The sequence below is a fragment of the Halichoerus grypus genome, chromosome X (assembly GCF_964656455.1).
Source record: "Halichoerus grypus chromosome X, mHalGry1.hap1.1, whole genome shotgun sequence".
Lineage (NCBI taxonomy): Eukaryota > Metazoa > Chordata > Mammalia > Carnivora > Phocidae > Halichoerus > Halichoerus grypus.
Window position 1 is genome coordinate 38,755,858 of NC_135727.1, and position 24,725 is coordinate 38,780,582.

The window sequence follows — 24,725 nt, forward strand, 5'->3', positions numbered from 1 at the left end:
ATTTCATTTGTGTTAACCCTGTTATGGATGACAGTGCTCTGTACACTGCAGGTACCCAGTGAATTATATAGCTGACACATGATTACTTATTTCTGGTACTACAACAAGATCTCATAAAATAAACATGAAAAACTCATTGTTTGAAGTCCTGAACTTTCTAGGTCAATCTCAAAAAAGGAAGTTCTTGACTGCCATAGTAATATTTGTAGGCATATTATAGGTAGGGGGGTGGGCCTTTTGGAAATTGGCTGAGTAATCCCACCTCGCGAGTAAGTAACACGCAAGAGCTGTAGCTCTATGCTCTCCCAACTGTGGGCCTCCGACCACGCATAGTGTCACCTGGGATACTTATTAAAAAATCAAATTTCTAAGACCCACTCAGATCCTAACCACAGTATCTGGAGGTTGTAGCTCCAGGCACCCATATTTTTTTTTAAATTTTATTTTATTATGTTAGTCACCATTCATTACATCATTAGTTTTTGATGTAGTCATATTTTAACAAGCACCCGAGAAGATTTGGATGCATACTAAAGCTTAAGAACGACTCTACTCTGTAATCTGAAGGGGTGACACACACACGTGTAATTCTATGGGAAGATGGAAAACAGCAAGAGAAATGAAATGTCCACTGCTAGCAGGAAGAGGAAGCTAGTCCTCCATTACTCATCAGGGAACTTGGAAGAATATTGGTGCTTTACTTCTTCTGGTGATACATTCTTGGCAGCTTGTCGTGGCTCATTTACAATTATGGTCTGTCCCTTTTGCAGTCCTGAGACAGTTCACCAGAATCTTACTTTTAACACCAATTTCTTGAATCTCTTGGGAATGGTCTTTGTAGGGCTGGCTCCTAAGCTACGATTGTTGCCAGTGAAACGTCACAATGCTGCAAGGACTTCTCCTTATCAGTTGTGGGCTCTCTGGCCACGACCGCGCGGTGGAAAGGAAAGGCATCAAGTGAACCCCGCCCCCCCCACCTGCATCCTCGTGATATTTCACGAGCGGGAGGGAGCGGGGGTCTTAACGGAGCGAGAGGCGAGGTAAGAGGAAGCGGGGGCAGTAGCTCAGGCTTGGAGGAGCAGGATGCCTTTAATCAAAGAATAGGATCTCCGTCTGAAGAAAGAGTAGAAGTCCAAAGATGAATATCTCTAAAGGGCAGCTGGAAGATGACCCGAGGGGAACTTTCCTCTCGGGGCTGAGTCCTAGGAAGCGAGCACAGGTGCGGGCGTGGGAGCGCTCCAAACCTTTCTGAAATCAGATAGGCGCTAGGCCCTTCCGAAAACACACTCGATAAGGTGACCGGCCGGCCCGCCCGCCCAGCGGCTCAGAAGCCAGAGCGAGAGGTTGCGGCGACGCCGCGAAGAGCCGTTAGGCGACTTGGCTCGCCCGCCGCGCCCCTCCTTCGCCCGGCGAAGCCCGCTGGGCCCCGCCTCCGCGGCTGACGTCCGGGGCGAGCGGAGGCGTGAGCGTGGGTGGGCCGAGACGTCGGCCGCCCGCGATTCGGCCGGCTCAGCCACACCACCGCGCGCCCCCGCTCCGCCCGCCCCTCCGGGTGCGTCTATTCCGGGCTCGCGCCGCGCCGCGCCGCGCCGCGCCTCGTCCCGCCTCCGCCGGCCGTCCGGGTGCGCGCGCGTCGCTGCGGCTTTTTCTCCGGCCTCCGCGGCGCGCCCCTCCTCGCCCCAGTGCTAGCGGGCACGCGGCTCTTCCGCGGGCTTCCCGACTGCCAGGCGCCGGCAGGCTGCGAAGACACCGTGGGCCGCGTCTCCGGTGAGTAGCCCCAGCTGCTGACCCCTGCCGGAGTCGGCGCCCGAGTTCCGGTGGCCCCGCCGTCCTACACCTGAGCCCCGCGGAGGTGGAGGGGACGTCCCAGTTCCCGGAATGGGCTCCCTTTCTCCTGGAGCCCGGCCCAGCTATCCGCCCGCCTGCACCCCCCCCCCCCCGGGGGCCGGGAAGGTTCCCGGGGTCTCTGCATCTTCTCCGCTGAAGCCGGGCTTGCCTCTCTTCCTGCGGCCCACCGCCCCCCACCCCGCGAGGGCCAGAAGCATCCTCCCGACCGGGCTCCTGTGCTTTGCCGTGACCCTTTCCGAAGAAGCACCTCAAGTGCTCGCCAGACCTCCAAACGACCTTTAGGGCGCCCCTAGACCTCAACACCATCTTGTCCCCTCCGGGTCGGTCTGGCTCCGAGGGCTAGGGGATCTCTCTGGCCCTGGCAGCAACCGTCCTTTGGATTTGAGGGATGCCCTGGCTTCCGCTATCCTTTTAGCTTCCGTATCTTTAGGTATGTTAGAAAACGACTGAATTCTAGCAGAAGCATGCTCGTATTTTTTCCTCTTCTTTCTATCTACATCCCTGTCCTCACGAATGCTGTATATTTAGCATTAGCTTTATTCACTTCCTCTTCCTCTCAGTTGAGTACCCTACAGAAATAATTGGTGCCGATGTCTATAGCACATAGAAAAATCGAGGAGAATATGATTCATTGCCTAACCCCCATCAAGGGGTTACATATTTTAAATAGGACGTCATTTCCCCTCTGCACTCCAGCATCTCCTCCTTCAAAGGCATTTTTCCACCCTCTTGAAATGAATTTTGCTCTAGTGTCTCACCTTCAAAATAATCAGTCATTGCTCCAAGAAATGACGGTGAGATGCAGAATAAGGGCAAAATGGCATTTGAAAAATGAATCCCTTTGACAGAGTAATAAGCAGTCTGCTTTATTGGTTAATGGCTAAATTGACGCCTCAGTTCATGTACAAAAATGAGGATGTTGGACTAGAGCACAAATAAGGTTCCTCTAGTGTTTTGATTCTAGAACTTCTAAAATCATGCTTAGTTCCATATTGCTGCGTGATGGAGATTTAACCTAATTAAAGCCCCATTTCCCGGTAGTTGCTTGTCACTTCAGTTTTTCTTGGATTTTGCCTGTAATAGTTGTAACTGTTCTTGATACATAAGGCTGTGTGCAAGTGGCGATTCAATTACAGTACCGTCAACGAGCATATCAGTCAAGCTTTTTATGGCATAAGGCCTCTTCCTTGAATTGTAAAGTAGCTCTCTTTTTCACTTGGAGCCACTAAAGTGTAAGACATGTAAGACTCCTGTTAGAATTAACACCCTCGCCACCATTTAGGTGGAAGATGAAACAGTAGACCGTTAGTATACTTGCACCATAGGATAAAGTACCATTTTGTTCTGATATGGGAAGTAATTTGACACTTAAAAAAATCTGTGGGAAGGTGTAATGCAACAATTAAAAGCTTTTCCCCTGAAAACCCTATTAAAAAAATAAGTGATTCAGATGAACATTTTTGTTTGTGTTTCAGGTAGGGGTGGGATGGGTGGAGGAGAAAGGAGAGTCTTGCTCAATTCAATAAGAGGAGAAATGAATTGGGGCTCTGGAGAGGCTCTGGATCCAGCTCTAGCTAATTGTATAACCCTGAACAACTCACTTCGCCTCTCTTCATTTTTGCATCTGTAAAAGTGCTGTGATGATTGGCAGAGTGAGCCATAAGCCCCCTAATTTGAATTCTTTGTTCTTCTACTGAAAAAAAAATATATATATAATGAATCTGTATATGTGATTATATGACGTAAGTTGCATTAACGCTGTGCTGTAGGTTCTTAGTTATACCAGTTGTCTAGAATGTTTTTTCAAAGATCTGCATATGCTTGTTCCAATGTATGTGTGCACAATTCTTAATTCATCCTTATCAAATGAGTGGAGACTATATGTGGAAGTCTATAAATTGGGAAGCATTTTACAAAAGTTGGGTATTGTTAACTTCTGCTTGCAAGTGAAATGTGTGCATACCACACTCTTTAAAAAATGTTCGTGGCTTTTAGAAGTTTGAAAGTGAATGTGTACATACTTCCTACTGCCTTGTAACTGTAATTGACTAGGAACTTTAAAGACTATGCTGGCATCTCATTCATTCATTTATCACTCATTGAGCTTATCTCGTTCCTTCAGCTGTCACTTATTTTGTGCCAGGCCACCAGGATATGATGGTTAAGAAGACCATCTTTATGACTTTATAGTTTGGGATGGTTATGGGAGGGTTGTGAAGAGATAGATGTATATACAGTTTATTTTTATTAACAGCAACAGCAGCATTCAAATCAGGGACATAAACAAAATCCTGCGGACCTCACAGCTCCATAGGGGAGGAGGAAATGATTGTATTGATTGTAGCCTGTAGCTTCTCTTCCTGGCATTCCTTTTCTCTCCCTTCCTTGACTTTCAATTCCTGAGACGGTAGCAAAAATGAAAGCTTTATTTTTCCACTCCTATCACTGGCTGGTGTTCTATACTCTTTTTCATTCTTTGTCTATTAACCGTTCATTTTGAGGTAGCTGTAGATTCTCATACAGTTCTAAGAAACAATACCCTTTATCTAATTTTCCCCAGTGGTAATATCTGCCTAGCTGTAGTATAATACCACAACAAAGAAATTGAAATAGATATAATTCATCCACCTGATTCAGAGATCACAAGTTATCCATGCATTCATTTGCCTGTGTGTATTTAGTTCTGTGCAGTGTTATCACATGGGTAAATGCATGTAACCACCTCCAGGGTAAAGATACAGTTGCATCACCACGAGGATCCCTGGTGTTGCCCTTTTATAGCCACAGCTATCTCCCTCCCTCGCTGATCCCTGGCAACCACTAATCTGTTTTCCATGCCTATAATTTCATCATTTCAAGAATGCTATATAAATGGAATCATACAGTATGTAACTTTTGGAGATGGGCTTTTTTTTTTTTTTTTTCCTCCATTTAGGGTGGTTCCCTGGAGATTCTTGTAGGGAGTCTATCTTGTATCCAGTTAGTTCCTTTTCATTGCTGAGTCATATTTGGTGGTGTAGACATGCCCCTTTGCTGTGTCGTATTCCATGGTGTGGCTATGCCCCAGTTTGTGTCACCGTTCACCAATTGAAGGACATCTGGTTGTTTCCTGGTCTTTGTTCTGAACCAATTATAAATAAAGCTTCTATGAAGGATTGTGTACTGTTTTTTGTGTGAACACAAATTTCCATTTCTCTGGGGTAGAGGCCCAAGAGTGCCATTGCTGGTGGTAAGGTAGTTACATGTTTCATTTTAAAAGCAGCTGCCAAACTGTTTTCCAGAGTGGCTGTATCATTTTGCGTTCTCGCCAGCAGTGTATGAGGGGTCTTCATCTTTGCAACATTTGCCGTTCTTATTATCTTCTGTTTTAGCCATTCTGATTGGTGTCTAGTGATATCTTGTCACAGTTTTAATTTGCATTTCCTCAGTGACTAATGATGTTGAACATCTTTTCATGTGCTGATTTGCCATCTCTGTATCCTCTTTGGTGAAATGTATGTTCATGTATTTTGTCCATTTTCTTGTTAGATTTTTTTTTTTTTGTACTGTCGAGTTCTGAGAGTTCCTTATATATTCTAAATACTAGTCCTTTGTTAGGTACGTGGTTTGCAAATATATTCTCCCAGTCTGTAGCTTGTCTTTTCATCCTCTTCAGAGGGAGTTTCAAAGAACAAAAGTCTTTAATTTTGATGAGGTCCAGTTTATCAATTTTTCCTTTTATGGATGGTGCCTTTGGTGTCAAGGGGTCTTCTGTGCCTTTGTTATTTAATTTTATTCCTTGCTGTTCTGTATAACATTCAATATTTCTGTAAGCAGTGGAACATTTTTTCATTTCAATGATCCTAGAGCTCAAATGTGTTCCGTGAACAAGTGGTCTTGATGGCTTAGAGTGTGAATACATACTCACACATGCTCTTGCTATATTAAAATGGCTGCCATCTTTTGTGCCTTGCAAATATAATTTCTGCCTTACCAGGCTGTGAAGTGTTAAAATTAATATTTTAAAATTAAGTAGATACGATGTGCCAAGGAGATTTTTGGTTTCACTTTCTAAATCAAAACTATTTTGGCAAAACTGTATAGTTTTTTTGTTTTTTAATCAAGCTTTTTGGTAAGTGATCCAGAGAACAAATCTGTCTTCTCATTTAAAGTTTCCTTCTGTGTTTCGAGTAGTGAGGTCATGACTCTTGACGGTGTATTTAGTAGGCTTTTTATACTCAGTGTTGATTACCAGAATAAGGAATAAAAGACTGTTGAATTTGTACGTCTAGGCTGTATATTTTTCTTTTAGAGGAGTTACTTAGTGTTCATTTTCTTTAAAAATTATATTTTGAACAATGGATGTGTTTCTTTTATGAGAAGAACTTACAGGAAGAGGTTAGTGAATAATTTTGAGAGTATTCATTTCTATAAGATGGTACTGAAATTATTACTTGTCCCTTCAGTGTCACCATATTTGCTCAAATAAGTGTACGGCTAGGGTAGCGGGTTCCTATTGGATAAAGATCAATCACTGGTGTAAGGCAAGGGCTGGCAAAATACTGCTGGTGTTCAAATCCTGCCCACTGCCTGTTTTTGTAAATAAACTTCTCTTGGAACGCAGTCACATCCATTCATTTATACATTGTCTGGCTGCATTCAAAATACAGTATCAGAGTCAAAACAGAGAATGTATGGCCCCCAAAGCCTATTTACTCTCTGGACCTTTCCAGACAAAGTTTACCCAGAGATAAAGCAACCTTATAAATTATTGAGTCCCTGTGTTCTAAAGGAAATTTAGCAAACTTTACTTTGACTTTTAGTACCTTTTATTTTATTTTATTTTATTTTATTGTACCTTTTAGTTACATTTCCATGGGAAGCTGTGGTTCAGAAGAGTGTATTCATTTTCTTTACTAAGTCTATAAGGCGCTGTGGTCTAGAAGTAGCAGTAAGGAATGGACGGAGGGTTGGGAAAGTGGATTTTGTTGTTGTTTTTCTTGTGAAGTGTGGGCTATTTCAGCGTGATGCAGATTTTCAGATACGGCAACTGGTGAGATTCAGCAAGAGGTCTATGCATTTGTGATGTCCTTCGGAGATCCTAATTGTAAGCCAGGGCGCGAGTGACAGAGCCAGCTACAGCAGTGCTGTTGTCCCCTGCTCCCAGCACTGCTCCCAAACCTTTAAATACATAGTAGTCTAGGCCTAGCAAGCTGAACTCAGACTGTTGGTTTACTGTTTTGTTTGCGTAGCTTTCTTTTGTCAGTTCGAAGTTGACACTTTAGTTTTCTTAAATGCTCTATGGGTGATGTTGAAATTGGAAATTGAGTGAGGACAGTTGGCTCTACATTGGGAAAGAAATGGATCCCGGCCTCCCATCATATACAAAAGGAAATTAAGGATGTATTTAAAAAAATTTAGGTATATATTGTAAAAAAACTTCTGGAAAGCATAAGACAACCAGAACAGAGTTAAAATGCAAGTGACGGGACTAGGGGAAAATGCCATTTACATATGCAATAGAAGCTTTAATTGACTTCTACCTAACTGACTCACCACATGACATGATGCCCTTCGTTTCCTTTGTAAAATGCACCGCACTGAACACTTGCTATTAGTAGGCTGGTCTCCAGAATGCTTGAGGACACACCATTGGAACAGATGCTTTTGTTACTTAACCTATAAAAATTTACAGATGAAATGATAAGATGTCTGGGATTTGCTTCAAATTTTATGGGGGATGGGGTGGAGGTGAGGAGTGCATAGAGATGTAAAAAAAGAAATTCACGTGTGAATAATTGTTGAAGGTGGGTGATAGTTATAGTCAAGTCATTATAACAAAACAAATCGAGTGTTTTGGAGAGTTGATGAAAACAAGTGACTACTGTCCAGTTAGGTGTGGGTAAGACGACAAAAGATTTGTTTTTTTTAAAGATTTTATTTATTTATTTGACAGAGAGAGACACAGTGAGAGCAGGATCACAAGCAGGGGGAGAGGGAGAGGGAGAAACAGGCTTCCCGCAGAGCAGGGAGCCCGATGCGGGGCTTGATCCCAGGACCCTGGGATCATGACCTGAGCCGAAGGCAGATGCTTAACGACTGAGCCACCCAGGCGCCCCTAGATTTGTATAAAATAAGGGAAAAATCTGAAGTTTTCTTCACTCACAGTGCTTTGTAAGTGTCTTTTAAGTTATTTGAAGTTATACATTTTCTAAGAATTCAGTTTAAATTTCTTCATAGTCAGTGGGCCTGGAGTTAAAGAAAAAGGTCTTCTTGTCCTCTTGGCCCTCTATCAAAAGTTTGAGGAATGTGTGTACATTTACTACTGATGAAATGAAGTTAAAATGAAATGTTTGTCATGTGCATATTTCTTATGATTTTTTACCTTAATTGACCTTTTCAATGAACTTATCAACTGTTCCAAATAACATTAGGTAAAAAGGCTTCTACTATATACTCTGGTTTCTCTTCAGATTGCATAAATCTTTCACCTTTTACTAAAAAAGACTTCTACTATATAATATCCATGATATATAAAGAGCTCCTACAAATCAATAAGAAAAAGCACACATTAGAGAAAGTAGCAGAGGGTTATGAATTGGCATTTCCCAGAAAAAGAAAGAAAAATGATGAGTAAGAAGAAAGATGCTTAAGTCCCGTCTAGTAATTAGGGAAATGAAAACTATTTTTCACCAAATACATTGGCAAAACTAAATATAACATCCACTTTTAGCAAAGAAATGGGTACTATCATACATTGTTACTGAGAGTGCAGATTGTACAGCTTCTTGATAAAAAATACCCACATCCTCTCATTTTAAAATGTATGTATGTTTTGACCCAGCAATACTGTTGGGAAACTAGGGAAATACCTGCACATGTGTATGAAGATACATATAAGGTTTCACTATAGTGAAACTGGTCATAACAGTGAAACCTTCAGAGCAACCTGAATGTCCATCAATAGGGGAATTATTTAAATAATAATATGCTGTTCTATGGAATACCATAGGGCTATTAAAAGAAACCCTCAGATAGACCTATATAAACTGACAAAGGTGTTCCAAAGTTCACTGTTAAAGGAGGGAGGTTCGGAAGGAGGGAGTCAGCTCTGTCCACATACCACGATTCCACTTACCTAAAAACAACAGCAGACCCTTACTATGTGCGTGGATAATACAAAAAGGTCTGATTGATACATACCATCTCTGGGGGAAAAGGGAGTGTTGTTAAAGGAAGGCAGTATAAGGCATACTTTAATTTTTTACCCTGTACAATTCCATGGTGAGTTTCTAAATTTGTGATTACTATTTTGACAGTGATTATACAGATGAATAGTCTGACATATTTACACCCTGGAGGATACGTCACTCCGATCCCGATATTGTGCATTATACGATGACACTATGCTAGAAATGCAGTGCCTTGTGTTTAGTGAGCACTCCGGTACTTTTTTGGTAATTTCTCCCTTAGTTAAAGTACTAGTTGTATCTTTTAGATTTTCTACACTAAAAATGTAAGTATAAAGAAGTATAAAGGCACTGTAATTCCATACCCAGAGAGATCTATTGCCAACTTTTGGGTATATATGTTTGTGCACACATATCTGCGTACACACATGTAGGGGCACTTGCATGCACACATACGCACACATGTGCACATGTGCAAACATGTATCTTTCTACAAAAATGGGTTCTTACTCTATATACCGATTTGTAACTTGGCTTCCTTCAACTTGGCATTATATTGTGAGCATCTTTCAGGATTGGTAACTATGAATAAGTGAAAAAAACCTCTTGGTGGGAAAGGAAAAACACTGCTATGTAAATACAGTGTTCTAGTTAAAATAACTGGTTTCTAGGACAAACTATAATCTTGCAAAAAAAAAAAGTCATGGTCACCAAAAGTGAATAACCGAGGAATTTAAAAATTCTCAATGCTGAATCAGTTCAGTTCTGTTTTGAATTTAACTATGAGCATGTTCTTTAAATTGTAGTTACTAGTAATGATGGGTAAGTGCAATATATCACAATGTCATTAGCAATCTGTTTTGGATTGAGGTTTTGTTTTGTTTTGTTTAGAGGGGGAAAGAGGGGTGAGGCACAGAGGGAGATGGAGAGAGAGACTCTTAAGCACGCTCCACACCCAGCATGGAGCCCAACTCGGGGCTCCGTCTCCCAACCCTGAGATCATGACCTGAGCCGAAATCAAGAGTCAGATGCTTAACCAACTGGGCTACCCAGGCACCCCAAGGAGTTTGATTTTGACAAGGACTTTAAAACTGAACTTGAACAGTTACTTTGATTCAGAGAAAAAACAACAGTTCTAATTTTTGGTAAAGGTGTGGGCATATTTGTATTCTTTTACAAGTTATAAAAGTGAAGAAAATCTAGGTTTTCTGTAGCAACATGAATCTTTGTCTATGATATCTGCATCTGTAGTATATAAAACTGAATATTAGAACTGTGTTGGAGGGTCAAGTTTGATTTGGGCGAGTACATATGCATTCTGCTCTCATGTCATCTAGAGGCATTTTTTAAAAAAGTTTATTTAAATAATCTCTGCACCCAGCGTGGGGCTTGAACCCACAACCCCAAGATCAAGAGTCGCAGGCTCTTCCAACTGAACCAGCCACAAGTCTGTCTAGAAGAATTTATTAAGTACATCCACTGAAGGTTCATTATAACCTCTTCCGGGTTTATGCTGTGAACTTAGAGGTGAAAATTTTACCTTACTTTACGTTACACTGAATACTTTTTGATACTTGAACTATTTTTTTTTTTTTTAAAGATTTTATTTGTTTGACAGAGAGAGACACAGCGAGAGAGGGAACACAAGCAGGGGGAGTGGGAGAGGGAGAAGCAGGCTTCCTGCTGAGCAGAGAGCCCAATGCGTGGCTCAATCCCAGGACCCCCGGGACCATGACCTGAGCCGAAGGCAGACGCTTAACGACCGAGCCACCCATGCGCCCCGATACTTTAACTATTTTTAATGAATTCAATAGAGTACCAAAAGAGTCTACCTTGCAGACAATGGTATGAATGTGAAGGCACATGGTAGCTGCTTGTGTTTTTGCTGTGGCAATTGAAACAGTGTCCCTGTTCTCCAAAGCTGTGCATCTCGGTTTTTTTGGGAACTGATTTCGCAATACGAGGGTTTTTCTCTCATAGGTGCTGTCAAGGGAGCGGATTTTATGGAGGAGTCAGGATAGAGGTTCTGTATTTCCCACTTGATTAATGAGAGGGGCATGAGGTGTTGAAAACATTACTGGTAGATTCTAGTGGTTGTGAGGTGAATGCAGTGGAAGGCCTGGGGAAATACCTGGTTTCTCTTAGGTATTCTGTGTACTGCCTTGAATATATAGTTAAAGGATTTAAATACGATAAAAAAAAGCAGTGATAGGGTTTCAAAGGACCACTCCCCTGGAGGTACCCAAGGGAGGAGTCATCAAAGAAAATCTGGAGAAAGGAGCAGAGCTGCTACCGTTGAGATGGGGATCATTCACTATGCTCAGAATACGTTAGTCGTTTCTGCTTCTCAGATGAACTGAAAGCTCAACATTTCCCTCCGACAGGAAACAGGAACTTGGTGAATGAGCTTAAAATTCAGCTGTGGCTTTGAAAACTGAAGAGAAGAGAGAGTTAGCACTAATATCTCATGGGATGAATCCAAATAAAAGATGCTATGTTCCACATGACCACTGCAGATACGGAGAAGTTGCTTAAAAAGAATAGTTGAAAAATCCTAACTTGACCGAGGGGTCGAACTGGACAGAACTAGCTATAAACAATTGTCAGATGAATGTGTTTTAGGCAAACAGAGCAGAAAAGAGAAAAGCAGGCTGGGGAAAATGGCATTCTTCTACCTGGAACCACAGAAACCTTCAGGATTTGGTCAATTGCAAGGTTGGTCTAGGATGGTTTGAAGTGTTTGGTAAAATATTTGGGATTCCCTCGGTGCCCAGGCAGTTCCTTACAGGAGTAGGTTAGAATTTCTGTGAAGTAAGTAGTTTCCATAACCAGGACACTAGAAAAGATGCAGGGCTCAGGCTCATTTTTGGTGAATTACAGCAACCCACAGATGGGAAGCTATGTGATGTTTATTTCCCCAAATAGAAAGAAATATAAGCATTAGCATATTCATTCAAATACAGTTACATTACACATTTTTAAGCAAAATGATTGAACTCATTGGGATGTTGTACAACTCAAATTTTCCCCCAGAAATTTTTGGATTTCTAAATTTTGTTTTTAGTGTCAAGTATAAAGGCCAGGATTTTCATGTGGAAGCAGATTTTTAATTTATTACATATTTACATTAATTTTAATATTGTCTTGACCACCAAGACATTGTTGAGTATTAAAATGTTTGCAGGTTGGTAGTTTTCTTTAGGAACTGTCCCCCAGAGAATTTATTCTTTACAGGTGGTATCCCTTAAAGTAGTTTTAGAGGAGATAGCTGCAAAATGGAAACCTTCATGAACCCCCTGCTGCCTTTTTATTCTTGTTTTGAATTGGAATCCCCCCACCTAACTTTCACAGCATTTCTTTGGGGATTACGTGGGTAGAAGTGAATGAGGGATGATTCTTGACCCCAGGCATACAAAATATTCAGTGGGTTTAAAATGACACCTAGCTCAGTGGGGCCCCCCTGGAGCTGCTGTAAGCATAGGTGTTGTACAGGGTGGCACCCTGGCCCTTGGGAGGAAGAAGTGTCAGACATGTCAGTGCCCAGATGGCTCCCCAATTCCTGTCTCATCTCCGCGGTAGCCTGCATCTATGTTCTTGTTCTTTGCTTACGTGAAATGATTGTGTGGAGTGATTGGCCTATGGTTGCAGTGATAACATTTGGTGAAATGGGAGAGCTGTCCCTAACACAACTTTCAGACAGCTGATCTTGTTCTCAAAAAGCCCCTGGCCCTAAAGATGGCAGGTTTTGTTTTGTTTTGTTTTGTTTTAAAACCTCATAGGGAGAAAGGGCTTGCGTACAATCTTGTTTCTCGTCCTCAACTGAGGAAGCTGGACCATCTCCCTGCCCGTCTTTGATTGAAGGGATGTGTTGCTTTAAGGCATAGCAGGCAGGAAACAGGAAGTGGGTGCTATGCCAGGGCATTACCAAAGGAGTAGGAAGTGGCAGTGAATATATGATCTATACCCAGAGTGTATCTTAAGGTTTGAAAAACCAGGAATCGCAACTCCAGTTTGTGCTATGAAGACATATTTCAAAAACCAGTTGTAGCCTATGGGGTTCCTTAAGCTAAGAGTGTATATATTGAGAAGCCCTGCCATGTTTAATTTGATGATACCACAGTCTCCAGTGGAAATCTGCAAAATTGAATCAAAACTCTTTATCTTTTTCAAAGGTGGGATCATTGCTAGATAACACATGTTACTTTAATGACCTCAGTGAGATGCAAGCAACTCATTTTTATTAAATAGGTAATCAAAGATCTATCCTTTATTTTGTTATTTTTATTTTTCTACTGAAGTATAGTTGACATACAGTATTCTATTAGTTTCAGGTGTACAACATAGTGATTCGACATTGGGATACATTGCAAAAATGATCACCACAGTGTCTAGTTACCATCTGTCACCATATGCAGGCAGTTCTTTCTGAAGCAGCTAATTTGGGTTGCAAGAACTGTTTTTCAACCTAGAGTTGATCTCTCTAATTTTGCACCCTTCCTAGCTAAGGTAGCACTGTGGTAACTTCCTTCGTCCCTTCTCTAGATGTTACAGCATTTGTCATGAGATCATGAGAAAAAGTTGCTTTTTGCATTGGGTAGAGTGACTCAGAATTTGTTTAGGATGCAAAATCACTTCTTAGATTTGTTACCTCTGCTGCTGACCTCTACCTCCCCTGTGTAAGAAAATCAGTGATGTTTCAAAGTGGCATAGTTATTTGGGTTGCATAAAATTGTTCTGTGGGATGATCTTCTAAACATTGGGAATTTGTGTTGAGTTTGGTACTTGGCCAGGTCTTTGGCCACATCCTGCTATTGCTAGACCTTTAAAAAAATTTTTTTTCCTCTGGCTTTTCCCGGCACTGCCCCATTGCTGCTGAAAGATCAGGATGTTGCCTGGGCTTTGCACCAGGCGTGGAACCTCGGGGCCTTCCTCTTCTACTCACTGGCACAGCAGCCCTGGGAACCCTAAGATGGAGATGTTGGAACTGTTTTGATAATCCTTTTCTTATTCTTTAAAAATCTGGCTGGCAAGCCACTGTCACATAATCATCAGACCTGAAGATACATAGTAACAGAGAACTTTGGCTTTCAAACCTTCCTCTGGATTGACCTCGGTTTTGCTTTTGAGGAAGAGTAAGCAGCAGATTGGCCCATATTCCTATAAAAGCAAAGCACCTTCTTACCTTTTACTGCTGCTCACATTGGTTGCAGATGCTTCAAAGAGGGCTGAATTGTAACCTAGTTTAAAGACGATATATTTTAGATTAAATGTTCACAGAAATAATTGCAAAGGGGTGTCTTCTAGGCAAATGACATTGCAGACTCTGCAGAAATTCAGTGCTTCAGGAATACATGGGTGAGATCTGCTAGTAGGAAATAGCAACACTGTTGACTTTGTAGCAGGTTTCTTGGCTGCCGTTTGTATGGTACATACTCCCCCTCCCTTAAACAGCAGTGTTTCATGGAGGTGGGACAAAGATTCCTGCTCTTCTTGGGAGTTTCTAGTGCCTTGGTGCTTCTCTTTAAATCTGTTTTTGAAATTCTTTTTGTGGGTCTCATCCTGTGCAAAATTGCCTTATATTAAGGCATTTTAAATACTTAAGTAATGAAACCTCCAAGTAATAAAACCTCTGTTGTATATGTTCCACAGTGGAACTAGCCTATTCTAAATTTTATGCTGCTTGCCAGAGTAGTGGTGTAACCCGAGGGCAGTGCTGTTTGTAATAGCTGGCTAGTGGTTTGCGGGTGAAATTGATCACGACATTTTAGTTCTGGGTTTGTGTTTTCCAGCTCTGGATCTTTCTTTCCTTTATGTTTTTCTGAGTTTCTGAAAAACTCACTTTCGTTCTTTGGCTTTGCAAACTTTTCCTTGCCCCAGTATTTGAAGTTTTTAAAAAGAACATTTTGGGCAAGCCAACTATGACTTGAGCAGTAACAGGTATAACCGGATAATCCCAGAGGGTAGCTATTATTATTATTAGCTTTTTAAAAAGTATATACTTGCCTGGTTGGGCTATTATTATAGGGTCAAGGGTTGCCTCATGGGTGACCCTCCTTTCCTATTCTACCTATATGTCTGCTCTCTCTCTTAGTCCACTTACAGTATTACCTACTGAATAGTAAGCTCCACAAGGACAGGGCATAGTGTGTGCTCACTGAATATTTTTTTGAATGGACACATGGGCACGCACCTGTAACTGCCCAGGATTTGGGAAACTAGGTTTTGAACAATATTACAAAGGAAATGGGTCATTATTGGCTGTACTTACTTTTAATTCCTTTCCTCAAATAGAAATGTTAGTATGGTGGTGAGTCTTCAGTAATGATGATTATAAAACCAAAGAAAAGAGAGACTTAAGCATTTGTTTCCTGCTTCAGTGAGACAGTGCCCAATAGGGTGACACCACTTTCATATTTAGGAGAGGCCATATTGTATGACAGTCTTTACACCTTTCTATTGTCATGCTACAGGGCATAAGGAACTTCCTGTCAAAGAAGTTTTATTTCAATGTATTCTCAATTATATGTAGGGATCTCTTAACCAAATGGATTCCTTCTTCTAGATTTTTCAAATGTGATCTTAGTAAATGGCTTATTTTGAAAAATGCTTCATTTTGGAATAATTTTAGATTTACAGCAAATTTGTAAAGATAGTTCAGAGGTCCTGTACATCTTTACCCAGCTCCCCCTTAATGTTAACGTTTATGTAACATTAGCATAGTACTGTTAACTAAAAATAAAATTTATTTGGATTTCTTGAGTTTTTCTACTGTTTTTTTTTTTTCTGTTCCAGGATCCAAAATTTTTATACATGTTTATTTTAGAAAACATGTAGATGAAAAGACAAAGTATGGGTAATCCCCCCTACTCAGAGCCAGCTACTGATATTTTTAGTACACATCCTTCCATATTTTTTTCTATAGGGAATAGAAATCTGTTCCCCACCTCAAAAAAAAAAAAAAACTATTTGGATTTTCCTAAAAGACAGGTCACAAAAATGTGTTTTATATACTGTTTTGTAATTTGTTTTTTTTACACTTAATATAGCATTTTTTTGTGTGTACATCTTCCCTCGGCTGATGTTTTTAACATAGTTTAATCTGTTCCCTTCCCTTAAGACATTTTATTGTTTCCATTCCTGAGCTTAGTTAATTCTTCATGACCTAAGGCCAAACTATGCATGTGTTCTCACCCTGCCCCCGCCATAAACCTGAGAAGTATGACACACTCTTCTCAGTAACGATGGATCATTAAGCCAGTGATTCCAAATACCTGTGTATTAGGTTAAACCATTTGCAATTGCTGTTTGCTGGCATGTAGCAGGTTTTTGACTATATTGGCAATTTTGTATGGGTCATCCTACTAGTTTGAAAAAGCTTTCTCGATTATTCTGATCTCTTACCCCGCCATTCTTATTCCACTGAGAATCCCTGGCCTCTCTCTCTACTGAGTATCTCTCCATTTGGAATGGTGAGCTGACACCAACATTTTGTCAGGCAAAAATGTTGACAAACTCCCCTTCCAGGTGTCGCTGATAAACAGGATCCTTAGGACGTATGCCTGTGTTGGTGACATATGCAGAGAACTTGCACTCCAGTGAATTGTATCTGCCCATCTGTATGAGGAAAATAGACTTCTGAACATTCAACCCAGGCTGTATGCAAGATAGCCCGATGGCTTGCTCTCCTGGTTCCATACCTGTATGGATACCTGTATCGGATAGCCAGGGATACTGGTGCCACCCAGTGGTACCTTATAGAGGAGCGGCTGATGTAGCTCTCCCACTCTCCAGCATATCAAATACGTTCATTTTTCCCCCCTTTCTTTCATGCACTTCCGTGTTCATTATCTCCCCTTCCTTTTCTTCCCTCCACCTATGCCAGGGCACTTATGGCTTTCATTTAGCCCAGCTGATAATATTCAGGGAGATACACTAGCCATGTAATTTTGCTGTGATAATCCTTATTTAAATAAAGGCTTTAGAACATGAGACATGAAATGATAAGTAACACACTGAACAGACTGTTATTTGCTCTGCTTATGAAGTCATGATTCCTACCCCAAAAGGGCATCGAGCTTGTATTCTGTCAGAACATGGCATTTGTCACGTTTAATTTCAAGCTTCTCAGTTATAGGAGAAGGAAGCACTTTTATATAGCTCAGATCGGAAGAGGCATACACGTCTAACTCAGAGGGAAAGATTTAACTTGGAAACCACTTTTTGGTTTCCTTTATGCTTAGTATGACTGGTTAATTCATTCCATGTTTGTTCAGAAACTGTTTGGTAAGCACCTACAATGTCCCTGTACTGTGCTCTGTTCTGGGGATTATACTGGGAATCAAGACAGACATGGCCTCTGCCTGTAAGGAGCTTACCAGCCCAGCAAGGGAACAGCAACTTGAACGAGTTTAAGTGCCGTGCTCTATGGGTGCCCACAGAGCAAAAAGCAGAGGCACCTGACATAACGTGGGGAGGTCAAGGAAGACTCTTTAGAAGTGCCATTTTAACTAAGACGTAAAGGAAGCCAGGGAAAGGGAGAAGAGAATGTTCTTGGCAGAAGGAAAAGCATGGGCTAGACTCAGAGGTGAGAGATTAAGCTTGGTGCTTTTGAGAAACTAAAAGAGGTTTATAATGACTAGAGCCCTGAGATCAGCTTGATTTAAGCCTCACAAAAGTCCTCTCAACAGGGAGTAATACAGTATTCCCTCCATTTTAGAGTTGTGGCAAATGAGGTAAAGAGGTTAAATAACTTGCCTGAGGTCACCCAACGCTAGTAAGGGGCACAGCCAAGAGCTGGACCCAGGCCATCTGGCTCCAGCATTTTGGCTCCTAACTACCATGGTAGACTGCCTCTCAGCAGGGCACTGTATTATATTGGAGCTTCATTGTCTATTTCTTTAGCCTTCGATGAACCATAGGACCTTATCCTGTTAATCTGTGGTCTTTTCTTCGAATTGGCCAAGTTAAATACAGTTTTTCTTAGTAAACTGAATGTTCGGCTGTATTAGACACAGACTATTCCAAGAGCTAGAGCTTATAAATATGTGAAAAATTCCTTAAGTTTACAGCATCTGGGGTAGCCCAGAAACTCTCCAGTTTGCTTTGGTCTTTTATCATTGACTGGAAATCAAACACTTCATTTGATATGCAACTCTAAGGTTGCTAACCCGTATTTTCCAGAAAATCATAGATGGGAAGTTACAGTTAGTTGGAATTTTTTTTTTTTTTTGTAAAAAAATGAGTAATATGTATTCCCTGCAAGGCTAGAATTTTTGCCTGATTGCTAAAGTTAATTTGGCAATATCTTTCTCTCTGAACTTTAAGTTAGTTAAAGGGTAAATACAACTTCTTTAAAAATTTTATTTATTTATTTATTTAGAGAGTGCATGTGCATGCAAGTGGGGGGAGGGGCAGAGGAAGAGGGAGAAGAGAATCTCAGGCCGACTCCACACTGAGCATGGAGCCTGATGCTGGGCTCAGTCTCATGACCCTGAGATCATGACCTGAGATGAAATCAAGAGTCAGTCACTTAACCAACTGAGCCACCTAGGCGCCCTGGGTAAACACAACTTCTTAAATAGGATGACAGTCTTTAAAAGTTGTATAAATTAAGGACCTATAAATGGAGATATTTTCTTACAGTGGATCTGATTTATCCTTTTGTGTACTTAAAATACATGTATGTGTTTGTAAGTTGAGGAATTGACTTCAGTTTGAATTTATCAATTAAGGTTTTTTTTAAAGGTTTTATTTATTTATTTTAGAGAGAGAGTTGTTCGAGTAGGGGAAGGGGTAGAAGGAAAGAATCTTTAAGCAGATTCCCTGCTGGGCTCCATGTCAGGACCCATAGGATCATGACCTGAGCTGAAACCAAGAGTCTGACGCTTAAACTACTGAGCCATCCAGACGCCCCTCAATTAAGGTTTTAGTCTAGATTTTGGAAGTTGGATTGTAAAGATTCAGTTGTACGTAAACTAAGGTTGTCATAATTTTGCATTGTTGAAACACTTGGAATAAAGAATTGTGTGTGTGTGTGTGTGTTTGTATGTTTAATAGCACAAAGCTGGTACTTTCATTTACTTACCCATTTGCATATGACAGTGGATTCAGTCGAGAGTTAGTATTTTTCTCCAGGAGTGAGGGTTAGCTTTGCTGATGTAGACATACATTCTTGCCTTTTTCTTTTGTGGGACAGAGTTAGGGTTATCATTAGAGTCATCAATAGGGATGTTTTGCCAAAAAAAAAGCGGGGGGTGGGGACTCTGACAATAATTACACTGGGCCAACAGGTAAACCAGGGGACAGACTTTGGCAAACTGGCAAGTGTGATCATCATCATTTTAACCAGTTCATACAAATTTGTGAGCTTAGCTTCAGAGGCACTGGCTCAACCCAGTTGAATTAACCAGCAGCCACAGATCAATTTCCCTTGACTTTGGAGTAAAAACATTAATTTTCAAGAATTGTCTGTATATCAATCAGCTGTATTCTTTGGATAATTTTTAGTATTGTGAACTCTGTGCTGCTAGGCCCTTTCGAGGTTATTACAGGACACGCTCATAGCTGTCTGGGGCCTTACAGGAAGTAAGATTACTTAATGATACTTTACTGTTATCCAAAACATTTTGAAATGAAGACTTTGAGGGAAAGAAATGATTTAACCTTTCCTGCCTACTCCTTTTTGAAGCTAGTACACATTTGTAATGTGATATCACCGTTGATTGGAATGTCTGAAGCAAGATAGTCTTAGGTAAGGTGATATACTCTGAAGTTCAGAGTAGTTGGTCCCAGAGTTGAGGTTGTAAACAAGTGGATATTGATGGAGAATTAACCTCTGAAATGCCCTCCCTTCAAAATCCTTCTTATCACCTGAGTGGAAGGCAAAGAAATGATACCCATTAGGTGCCTTTTGCTTGTGATACTTTCTCTGAGGGAAGGCCTTGATTCCCCCTAGGGTGCTGATTCTGGTCAGATGAAAAACTTTTTCCTTGTGGGGCAAAAGAGTTGGTGAGTCTGAGGTGCCTATTAAATCTTATGCAGATTATCGTCTGACACTTGAGTTCCTGTTTGTTGTAATAGGGTAAGTGAGCGGAATTCTGGGCTTTAAAGAAATTATTTGTATTTCAGTCCGTGTGGAACCCCTCACGATTGTCTGGATTTTTGATATCCTCTATTCACTTGCCAAAAGTAGTCAATTTTTCTTAGTCACATTTTGGCATAGGGGACCACAAGGACAGTTAGCTTTAGGAAACTTTTAACATTGTATATATAGCAAGAAAAAAGAAACTTTGTTTTATTTTGCTTCATGGATTATTTTTAAAGATTTTATTTATTTGTCAAAGAGAGAGCACAAGCAGGGGAAGCAGCAGAGGCAGAGGGAGAGGGAGAAGCGGCTCCCAGCTGAGCAGGGAGCCCGATGTGGGGCTCGATCCCAGGACCCCGGGATCATGACCTGAGCCGAAGGCAGATGCTTCACTGACTAAGCCACCCAGGCGCCCCGCTAGATTATATTGCATGAGCAAAAGAAGTTTCTTTTACTTTGAGACTAGTTTAGAAACAGAGGTGTCTAATCTTTGTGTAGTACAGTTGAAGTCAACTTTTGGCTCCTTTTACAGTGTCCCTTTGTCACTTGAGTAGCGTCAGATACCTTAGGGGCCATATTCATTGTCACTTATCCACACCCACAAACACAGACACACTAGTATCAACTGAAAAACTGATGCTATTTTTCCTACTCATTTATTAAACGATGAAACTAATATGGTCACTGCAGCAGTTTCAGGAAGTGTAGGAAAAATATAGGGATAAAACTAAAAATCACTGATAATTCTCCAGCCTAGGGGTTAACATTTCAGCCCATAGCCTGCATATATCTGTTCTTTAAGTTGCCTCTCAAGCCAATTAAGCTCTGCATATCTTGAACATTTTCTCATATCCTTGAATATTCTTTGGCAGTGCTGCATTTGATGACTGTGTAGCATTTGATCATATGGATGTATCATTATTTCATCAGTCTCCATTTGGGCATTTGAAATTTGTTCTAGGTTTTCTGTTCTTTTATAACAGTGATGACTCTTATCTATATTTTTGTGTGTGTGTTCATCTCTGATTAGTTCCTTAGGATATTCCTAGAAGTAGAAAATGAAATTATTAGGTGGGGAGGTATGACATAAGAACTCTTGATGCATATCGCCAAATTGCTTCCTATGAGGCTTGTACCAATTTACACTTCTGTCAACAGTTTATAAAGTGCCTTTTTGTGTATATTTGGCAGCACTGAGTAATTTCTTGATTCTTAATTGGCACTCCTTTTGATGGAACTTCCACGCATTGCTGTTCTAGTAAAATAAAAATTATTCCTGGTAAATGAAGGTGGGAATGTAATATTAACCGCAGTACTGCAAGGAACTGGTGGCCCTGGATACTCCGAGAACCATCGAAACAGGCCATGTTTTAGCTCCAAGAGTCTGTGTTTCTAAAAATATATTTTTTCTTTCTCAAGCAGTTTATCAATCTCAACTTGAGGGGTAAGTGCTAGTTTTTTCCTCCTAAAATTATTGCTCCATGAGTGCTTATTGTCTCTAACTTAGGCTTTTCTGTGCATTTATTAGGACTTATGCTTTTGTTGTCTTTAAAAACAAAATGTGACCTCTGGCAAAAAACATGCGGATTTTGGAAAGTTTTGGTTGTCACACAGGTGTACTTTTTTTTTTTTTTAAGATTTTATTTATTTATTTGACACAGAGAGATAGTGATAACAAGAACACAAGCAGGGGGTGTGGGAGAGGGAGAAGCAGGCCTCCTGCCAAGTAGGGAGCCCGATGGCGGGGCTCGATCCCAGGACACCAGGATCATGACTCGAGCCAAAGGAAGACACTCAACGACTGAGCCACCCAGGCACCCCCGTACTTTCTTAAGGTAACAAGCACTCTGTTCAAGTATTCTTCAGGTCCTTGGTATTTGAATGAAAGCCTTATAAATTCAGAATCATCCATGTATCAATACATTTCTTGAGTAAACTTGGAAGGAAGACATTTGGTAAGTCCAGTGTTTGATATGATGCAACCTATTTGGCCAAAATGTTTAAGAATCGGTGTTGTAAGATTGTTGGTCCCAAGTCAAGAATTACCAGTGTGACAGCAATTTTCATCTATTAAAACTTTCTTCCTCCCAGTGGGTGTTTCATAATGGCAAAGCTATACCTTAGGCAGGACTTACAAGTGGGATTTATTGATGTTTGTGACTTAAAAAAATTCTTATTTAAGTGTGATTGACATATCAAGAACTTTTAAAGAGAATTTTCCCTCTTGATGCTGTTGTTAATTTAATCCTAGGTATGAGAAAGGATAGAACAGTGCACTTTTTTTGCTGTTTTCCAATATTCTTTGTTTTAAAGATTATTTTTTTTTAGTAATCTCTACACCAAGTGTGGAGCTTGAACTCACGACCCTGAGATCAAGAGTTGCAGGCTCTTCTGACTGAGCCAGCCAGGCGCCCCTGTTTTCTGATATTCTCATATTCATCTTAAGAGTAAAACTAATCAATACTGATTACAAAGACTTTTTAATTCTGGATAGGGAAGCAGGTGTTTTCCTGGTGTTCTAGAAAGTAGACCCTATTTTAGCTCCTATGGTCATTGGGAGGGGAGAGAGAAAGAAGAATTTCTTTTTAGAGACTAGTTCACTACTCCCATCCTAAAGCCTATTTTGGCTCTGAAAGTGTAAGTGTACAACTTCAGGGGCGCCTGGGTGGCTCAGTCGTTAAGCGTCTGCCTTCGGCTCAGGGTCCTGGGATCGAGCCCCACATCAGGCTCCTCGCTCAGCGTGAAGCCTGCTTCTCCCGCTCCCACTCCCCCGCTTGTGTTCCCTCTCTCGCTGTGTCTCTCTCTGTCAAATAAACAAAATCTTTAAAAAAAAAATGAAAGTGTACAACTTTATAAGTAGGGAGTGGAATTTATATACATCTAGTTTATTTTCCTGTCCCAAGTGAAGCCTAGTACTTACATTGTAGGTTAGGTACTTGTTATTTTTATATACACAATTTACATATATGTGTGTGTATAATATGTATACATATGTAATTTACCATACTAATGGTAAAACTAAATGTGTGTGTGTGTGTGTGTGTGTGTGTGTGTAAAGATACTAATTATAGGGGGAGAGTTTATATAACAAAATGGGTGGTAACGTAATTCTAGAGTTGGGAGTATTTCTCTTGGCATTGAAACTAGACTCTGTCTTCGAGCTTGGGTAAAGACAATGGGTGTAGCATATAATACATAAGCATTGCTTCAAAACTGAGAAAGCAAAACAAAGAAACTACCCCAGAATACTGCAGATTTAACTATGCGAAGAAATATCCATTGTTGTCATGGATATGCAAGTGATATGTTCTTCCACTACTGACAAGAATAATTTTTGAGGGGCGCCTGGGTGGCTCAGTTGTTAAGTGTCTGCCTTCGGCTCAGGTCATGATCCCAGGGTCCTGGGATCGAGCCCCGCGTCAGACTCCCTGCTCGGTGGGAGGCCTGCTTCTCCCTCTCCCACTCCCCCTGCTTGTGTTCCCTCTCTCGCTGTGTCTCTCTCTGTCAAATAAGTAAATAAAATCTTAAAAAAAAGAATAATTTTTGAGTTATGAGTAGAACAAAGGACTTTCTGTTTGGCTAACATTGATTATCATCATTCTAAAATATAATGGTAATTTTTTGTTATAAGTATTTCCCTCAAATATCTGCTGAAGACGATTATGTAAACAAATTCTAGCTTAAAAATAGTATAGAATTGTCGAACTACTATGTTGCACACCTGAAACTCATATAACACTTCGTCAACTATAGTTCAGTTTATTTATCAATAAATAAATAGTCACAGATAAAGTGAAAGCTGATATTGTGAAGGAAAAAATAATGACTTCAACCAGCTGTATTCTCTGACAAGTGTTAGATTATTTCTTTTATCCATTCCAACAAATATTTGATGCTATTTCTAAGCCGAAGTGGGATACAGAGATAATAGGATGCAGTCCTTTTCCTGAATGAACTTACTGTTTAGATAAGTGATTAAGATAAATTCATAAATAATACAGTTAACTTCTGAAATGCCCTCCCTTCCAAATCCTTCTTGTCACCTGAGTGGAAGGCGAAGAGATGATACCCATTTGGGTAATGTAATACAGGTTTCAAGCTGTTAGTGAAGAGCTATAAAAGTTCAAAAGAAGACAAGAAATGTTAGCTCAAGGTATCAGTGAAGATATCCCAGAAAAGGTGGCTTTTGAGCAGAATTCTGGGTAGAAAGAAGGGCATGAATGAAGTCTTTGACACAGGATAATTTCAGAGGATGTCAGTGTGACATAGTTTTTTTTTCAAGGTGTTAAATGGTTTCTTTTGGGTAGAATATGGGTATGGTAGATGTTTTTCTCATTAAATTAAAAATTTATTTTATAGTAAAATATTTAATGCTGCTGATGGGAGTATAAATAGGTCCAACCTTTCTGGAAAGTTATTTTATAGGTATGTATCAAGAGTTTCCTTTCCCACCCTTCCCACCATGCCCCAGTCTATCTTTGACTTGGTAATCACACTTCCAGGAAATATGAGGGAGAAGTTTTTATAATCTTGAGGAGGGAAAATGACCCAGAAGCCACAAAGGAGACTACTGATACAATGTATTACTTAAAACATAAAAACCAATATTTGGTCCAAAGCACCCA

General features: G+C 40.6%; 1 protein-coding gene across 3 annotated transcripts in view; it reads left to right on the forward strand.

Annotated features, from left to right (window-relative positions):
• Positions 1-1,602: 1,602 nt before the first annotated feature.
• Positions 1,603-24,725, forward strand: part of ACSL4 (acyl-CoA synthetase long chain family member 4) — an 80,931-nt gene continuing 57,808 nt past the window's right edge. For all 3 annotated transcript variants that reach the window (XM_078063986.1, XM_078063987.1, XM_078063988.1), the window contains exon 1: positions 1,603-1,767. The gene's annotated coding sequence lies outside the window, so the exon portion shown is untranslated. The remainder of the gene's footprint in view (positions 1,768-24,725) is intronic.